The 6,225-nt window shown below is 42.6% G+C and overlaps 1 pseudogene; it reads right to left on the minus strand.

Moving 5' to 3' along the window:
* Nucleotides 1-301: 301 nt before the first annotated feature.
* On the minus strand, nt 302-1,134 carry LOC101600469 (annotated as a pseudogene).
* Between the last annotated feature and the right edge of the window lie 5,091 nt (nt 1,135-6,225).

Raw genomic sequence — 6,225 nt, forward strand, 5'->3', positions numbered from 1 at the left:
ATTTCACCTTATATACCATTTTTGGATTGACTTAGAAAACTTGAACTGCTGAGGTTCACTTCCTGCTTCTTGAGGATGTTTCTTGTTTGCAAAGCCCCCAGTTGTGCCGGTAGCTTCTTAAGGCCATCTGCCACTTCATCCTGTGACCAGGGCTCTTGCATAAAGACATTTATTTACCTTTGCACTGCAAAAGCCTAAATAAAAATTAGCTTCACTTTTATAAAACTTTACAAAACTCCACTAAAAAGAAATCCATCTAATTTTTGGGTCAGTCCACAAAAATACTTTCTTTTTAAAAAAATCAAACACTTTTATGAGAATAAAGATCCTTCAAAGTTTTAAACTCTTCTATGAGAGTTTTATTTTGATTTTCCAGGACTGCAACTCAATTTTCCAGGCATTTGACATACTCTTTCTTCTTTATTCAACATTCTCGAGTAGCTTCTCTGTTTTTCATCAATCTTATTTCTCTTTTCAATTGGGGATCATCTGTCTTAGTTGCCTGAGAGGTAAGAGTGACAGGCGACGTCATCACCACAGCTTGTGGCAGCGAAGTGGCCAATGGTGTGATGCGGATCTGGTATGTCTGCATATCTGATGCACTTTGCACAACCACCTGGATGCTGGGCACAAGTATTTGCTGTCCACCAGAGGTCTGTGCATACTGGAGAATCGTACCTTGCTGAGGATTGCCTGAATTTGTCATGGTTAAGGTCTGTAGTCCCTGTACTCAGTCTGTGCCTGGACTGACCAACTGCAAGGCTCCATTTGGGGCAATGGCAGTGTCCTGTCCGCTGCTGGTCTGGTAGATGGGAGTTGGAACAGACATAGAAGTAACAGCAGAAACGCCAGGATTTTCTCCGTCTCCTTCTCTGCTTCGTTTTTCTTCAAAATTTTTCTGTAAGAAGGGCGCCGTGCTAGGATCCCGTGAGCTTTCTGTGAGGAGCCTATGCTGTCAGATGGGTCCTGAGACTCCTCACTTTCTGATAAAGATGAAACCTGTTGGGCAATATGAGAAACATGAGCTCCCTGAACTGCTGAACCAGGCTGAGGTGCAGTCTTGGAAGTGTCACTCTTGTGGGAACCTTCCATAATCAACTGCGGCCGTCGCCCCGCTGCCGCCCGGGGTGGACACGGTCCACTCCCCCTCCCGGGTGGATCCGAATTCACTTCCCAGGCCCCCTCTCGCGATCGGGCGCGGACGCGCAGGGCCACTCGAGAGCTAGCTGTCCCGGGCTGCCGCTCCTCGCCGTCCCGGGCCGCCAGCGGCGGCATGATCGACACCAGGCCCGGGGCAAGGGGGGCCAAACTGAGTCCACACTTGGCTTTTTAAGTGGAGGATGGGAAATCACAGTCTCAGGCCCTCTCAGACCCCCATGCTTATATGGAAAGAACTCTTGACTGCTGAGCCATCTCCCCAGCCCTAAATGGCTTTGAAGAGCGTCAATTACAGTGCCACCTACACCACAATACCGTGCAGGACTGGGGGCAGATTTTTCCAAAAGGCTGTCTGTGCTCTGAATCAGAATCCAAGATAGTCTGGCTTTTCTTTGGCTAGCATTCATGGTGCAGGAATCAAGGACAGAGAATGGAGGGGCATGACTCACCATCATTTCTGGTTTACAGAATGGTTCGTGAAACTTTTACTTCCTATCGCATGACCTGTCAGTTCCAAAGGGAGGAGTGCTTTTGCCAGGAGCTGTAACAATGGTGGTTCCACTGAACGTTGAGTTAAGACTGCCATTGAAGGAGGCCCAGTCACTGACCTAGCTGACTCCATCTTGTTTCTTATCCTTTCTTCTGAGCCCTCTTTATGAGTCTTTTCCCCCTGCAGTCACCTTGGATTCCAGGCACAAAAGACTGATGACAAGACAGAGGGCCTAAACCTGCCCCTGACAGAGCTGTGCATGATGGGCCTGAGGCAGTGGCCAGACGCAGACAACCAGGGCCCTCAGTTCATCTGTGTTTCTCTTCCCTTTGCAAGCACTTTGATGACGGGTCTGTTATGAGACCTCTGTTTGTCCTGCTGTGGTTCCGTCTTCACCACTGCTTCTTTCCTTAACAGTAGTTCTGGGAAGGACTGCTGGACTTAGCCTGTGGGGATTCCCTGGAGCTGGGGCTTTGCCCTAAGTCCACTGACATCACCTGCCTGCTTTGGGCTCCTCATGCTGCTGAGCCATTAGGCTGAGAAGGGAGTTATGGTTATCAACTGCAGTGAGAGAAATTTGACGACTCATTCAAAGTGAAGGTAATGAAGAATGTGTCTGGCGTGCCAGAGACTCCCTAGGCTATGTCCTGCTATTGCCATGACTGGTGACTAAGGGCAAGGAAAAGCCAAAGGGACACAGATCAGTTTTTTTTTTTTTAATTTTATTTTTTATTTATTTTGAGAGTGACAGACAGAGAGAAAGACAGATAGAGGAAGAGAGAGAGAATGGGCGCGCCAGGGCTTCCAGCCTCTGCAAACGAACTCCAGATGCGTACGCCCCCTTGTGCATCTGGCTACGTGGGACCTGGGGAACCGAGCCTTGAACCGGGGTCCTTAGGCTTCACAGGCAAGCGCTTAACTGCTAAGCCATCTCTCCAGCCCCAGATCAGTTATTTTAAAAATATTTTTCTTTCATTTTTAATTATTTATTTGAGAGTAACCGAGAGAGAAAGAAAGATGCAGACAGAGAAAGAGACAATGGGCGTGCCAGGGCTTCCAGCCACTGCAAATGAACTCCGGATGCGTGTGCTTCCTTGTGCATCTGGCTAATGCGGGTCCTGGGGAATCGAATCTCAAACTGGGGTCCTTAGGCTTCACAGGCAAACGCTTAACCACTAAGCCATCTCTCCAGCCCTATTAAGTTATTTTTAAATATTCATTTATTGGTATGTGTGTATGTGTGTGTGTGTGTGTGTGAGAGAGAGAGAGGGGGGGGGGGGAGAATAGGCGCACCAGGCCCTTTAGCCATTCAAATGAACTCCAGATGCATGCGACATCTTGTGCGTCTGGCTACTGTGGGTACTGGGGAATTGAAAGTTGATGTTACCTTACCAGGCAAAGAACCATGGCAGCTACATGTGTTTCTTGCTGAAAACAAAGAAGATATATACCAGATAAAGAACTAGGATAATGAGATAGCATATATATATATACATATATATATATATATATATATATATATATATATATATATATACACTCACTTATATGTGTATATGGAATATCTTTATTTTCCTCCCTGACTTTTCCCCTTATCATGTTGCATAAAATACACCAACTTTATAAGACAGTATTATGCTTAGATATGACTCTAACAAAAATGTCAGCTCATCTTGGGTCTTGACCTTCTCAGTTTTTGGACTAGAACTTAGTTCTTCCCTGAAGGTCTGGTAAAATTCAGCAGTGAATCCATCTTGGCCTGGACTTATTTTAGTTGGGAGATTTTTGATAACTGCTTGGATCTCCATACTTGTTATTGGTTTATTTAAGTGATTAATCTCATCTTGATTTAATTTAGGTAGGTTATGTAAATCAAGGAAATCATCCATTTCTTTCAGATTTTCATACTTAGTGGAGTATATGTTTTTATAGTATGTCCCTATGATTTTTTGAATTTCTTTGGTGTGATGTTGCCTTTTTCATCTCTAATTTTATTAATTTGTATCTCTTCTCTTTTTCTTTTGGTCAGATTTGCTAAGGATTTATCAATCTTGTTTATCCTTTCAAAGAACCAACTCTTTGTTTCATTGATTCTTTGGATTTTTTTTTGTTTGTTTCTATTTCATTAATTTCTGCCCCAATCTTTATTATTTCTTCCTGTGTACTGATTTTTGGTTTGCCTTGCTCTTCTTTTTCCAAGGCTTTAATTAAGGTAAAGCATTAGGTTGTTTACTTGCAACCTTTCTAATTTCTTAATATAGGCACTTAAAGCTATAAATTTACCTCTTAGAACTGCTTTCATTGTGTCCTGGAGATCTTGGTATGTTGTGTTCTCATTATCTTTTGACTCTATGAATTTTTTGATTTCCTTCTTGATTTCTTCATTGAGCCATTCATCATTTAGTAGTGTATTGTTTAGTTTCCATGATTTTGTGTATGCTCTATAGCTTTTCTTGCTATTGATTTGTAGTTTGATTCCATTATGGTCAGATAGAATGCAAGGAATTATTTCAATTTTCCTGTATTTGTTAAGATTTCCTTTGTGTCCTAATATATGGTCTATTTTAGAGAATGTTCCATGTGCTGCTGAAAAGAATGTGTATTCTGCAGCATTTGGATGAAATGTCCTGTATATATCTGCTAGGTCCATTCCTTCTATGACCTCATTTAGTCCAGATGCCTCTCTGTTTATTTTTCCTAGGATGACTTGGACTAAAATTTACACTACTGCTTCTCCCTAATCTGTAGCTCGACAATGGCAGATCTTGGAACTTTTGTTGTTGTTGTTGTTTGGTTTTTGTTTTTTTGAGGTAGGGTCTCACTCTGGTCCAGGCTGACCTGGAATTAACTCTGTCATCTCAGAGTGGCCTTGAACTCATGGTAATCCTCCTATCTCTGCCTCCCAAGTGCTGGGATTAAAGGTGTGCGCCACCACGCCCGGCTGGAACTTTTTGTTTGTATGTTTGTTTGTTTGTTTGTCTGTTTGTTTGGTTTTTTGAGGTAGCGTGTCACTCTAGCCCAGGCTGACCTGAAATTCACTATGGAGTCTCAGGGTGGCCTCGAACTCACAGTGATCCTCCTCCTCTGCCTCCCGAGTGCTAGGATTAAAGAAGTGTGCCACCACGGCCGGCTGTCTGCTTTTTTTTTTTTTTTTTTTTTTGAGGCAGGGTCTTGCTTTAGCTCAGGCTGACCTGGAATTCACTATATAGTCTCAGGGTGGCCTTGAACTCACGGCAATCCTCCTACCTCTGCCTCCCTACTGCTGGGATTAAAGACATTCCCCACCACGCCCAGCTTGATTTGGAACTTTTTCTTTCTTTCTTTCATCTCTCTCTCTCTCTCTCTCTCTTTTTGTTTGCTTGTTTTTATTTTTTCGCGGTAGTGTTCCACTGTAGTCCAGGCTGACTTGGAATTCACTATGTAGTTTCATGGTGGCCTTGAACTCACAGAGTAAATGCCTAGTAAAGGTACAACAGGGTTTGTTGGTAACTCCATATTCATCCTTTTCAGGAGTCTCCATATTGATTTCCATAGTGGTTGTACAAGGTTACATTCCCACCAAAAGTGAATGAGTGTTCCTATTTCTCTATAGCCTCACCAACATTTATTTCCATTTGATTTTTTAAATACTTATTTATTTATTTATTTATTTATCCGAGAGGGAGATAGAAGGGGAGATAGATAGATAGATAGATAGATAGATAGATAGATAGATAGATAGATAGAGAGAATGGGCATGCCAGGACCTCCAGCTGCTGCTATAAATGAACTCCAGATGCATGCACCCCCTTGTGCATCTGGCTTACGTGGGTCCTAGAGAGTCAAACTGGGATCCTATTGCTTTACAGGCAAATGCCTTAACTGCTAAGCCATCTCTCCAGCGCCCCATTTGATTTTTTTAATGTTTGTTATCTTTACAGGGGTAAGGTGGAATCTCATAGTTGTTTTAATTTGTATTTCCCTAATGGTTAAGGATGTTGCAAATTTTCTTAAGAATGTGTTATCCATTTATTAGCCAGGCATGGTGGTGCACGCCTTTAATCCCAGCCCTCGGGAGGCAGAGGTAGGAGGGTTGCCATGAGTTCGAGGCCATCCTGAGACTACATAGTGAGTTCCAGGTAAGCCTGAGCTAGAGTGAAACCCTACCTCAAAAAATCAAAAAAGAAAAAGAATGATTCTTTCTCTGAGAGCTCCTTATTTAGTTATCTGCCCAATTTTTGGAGTGGGTTGTTTGATTTTTTTTATTGTTTAGGTTTTTTGAGTTCTTTGTAGACTCTAGATATTAGGTTTTTGTCAGTGGTATAGCTGACAAAGATTTTCTTCCATTCAGTGGGTAATCTATTGGCTCTGTTTATGGTATCTTCATGAGATCCCATTGGTTGAGTGCTTGTTTAATTTCCTTGGCCACTGGGGTTTTGTTCAGGAAGTCTTTTCCCAGTCCTATATCATGGAGAGTGCCTCCTATTTTTTCTTCCAGTAGTTGAAGAGTTTCAGGTCTTATATTGAGGTCTTTAATGCATTTGGACTTGATTTTTGTATATTGTGAAGTGAATGAGTCTAATTTAATTTTTCTACAT

This window comes from Jaculus jaculus, chromosome 19 (assembly GCF_020740685.1).
Source record: "Jaculus jaculus isolate mJacJac1 chromosome 19, mJacJac1.mat.Y.cur, whole genome shotgun sequence".
Lineage (NCBI taxonomy): Eukaryota > Metazoa > Chordata > Mammalia > Rodentia > Dipodidae > Jaculus > Jaculus jaculus.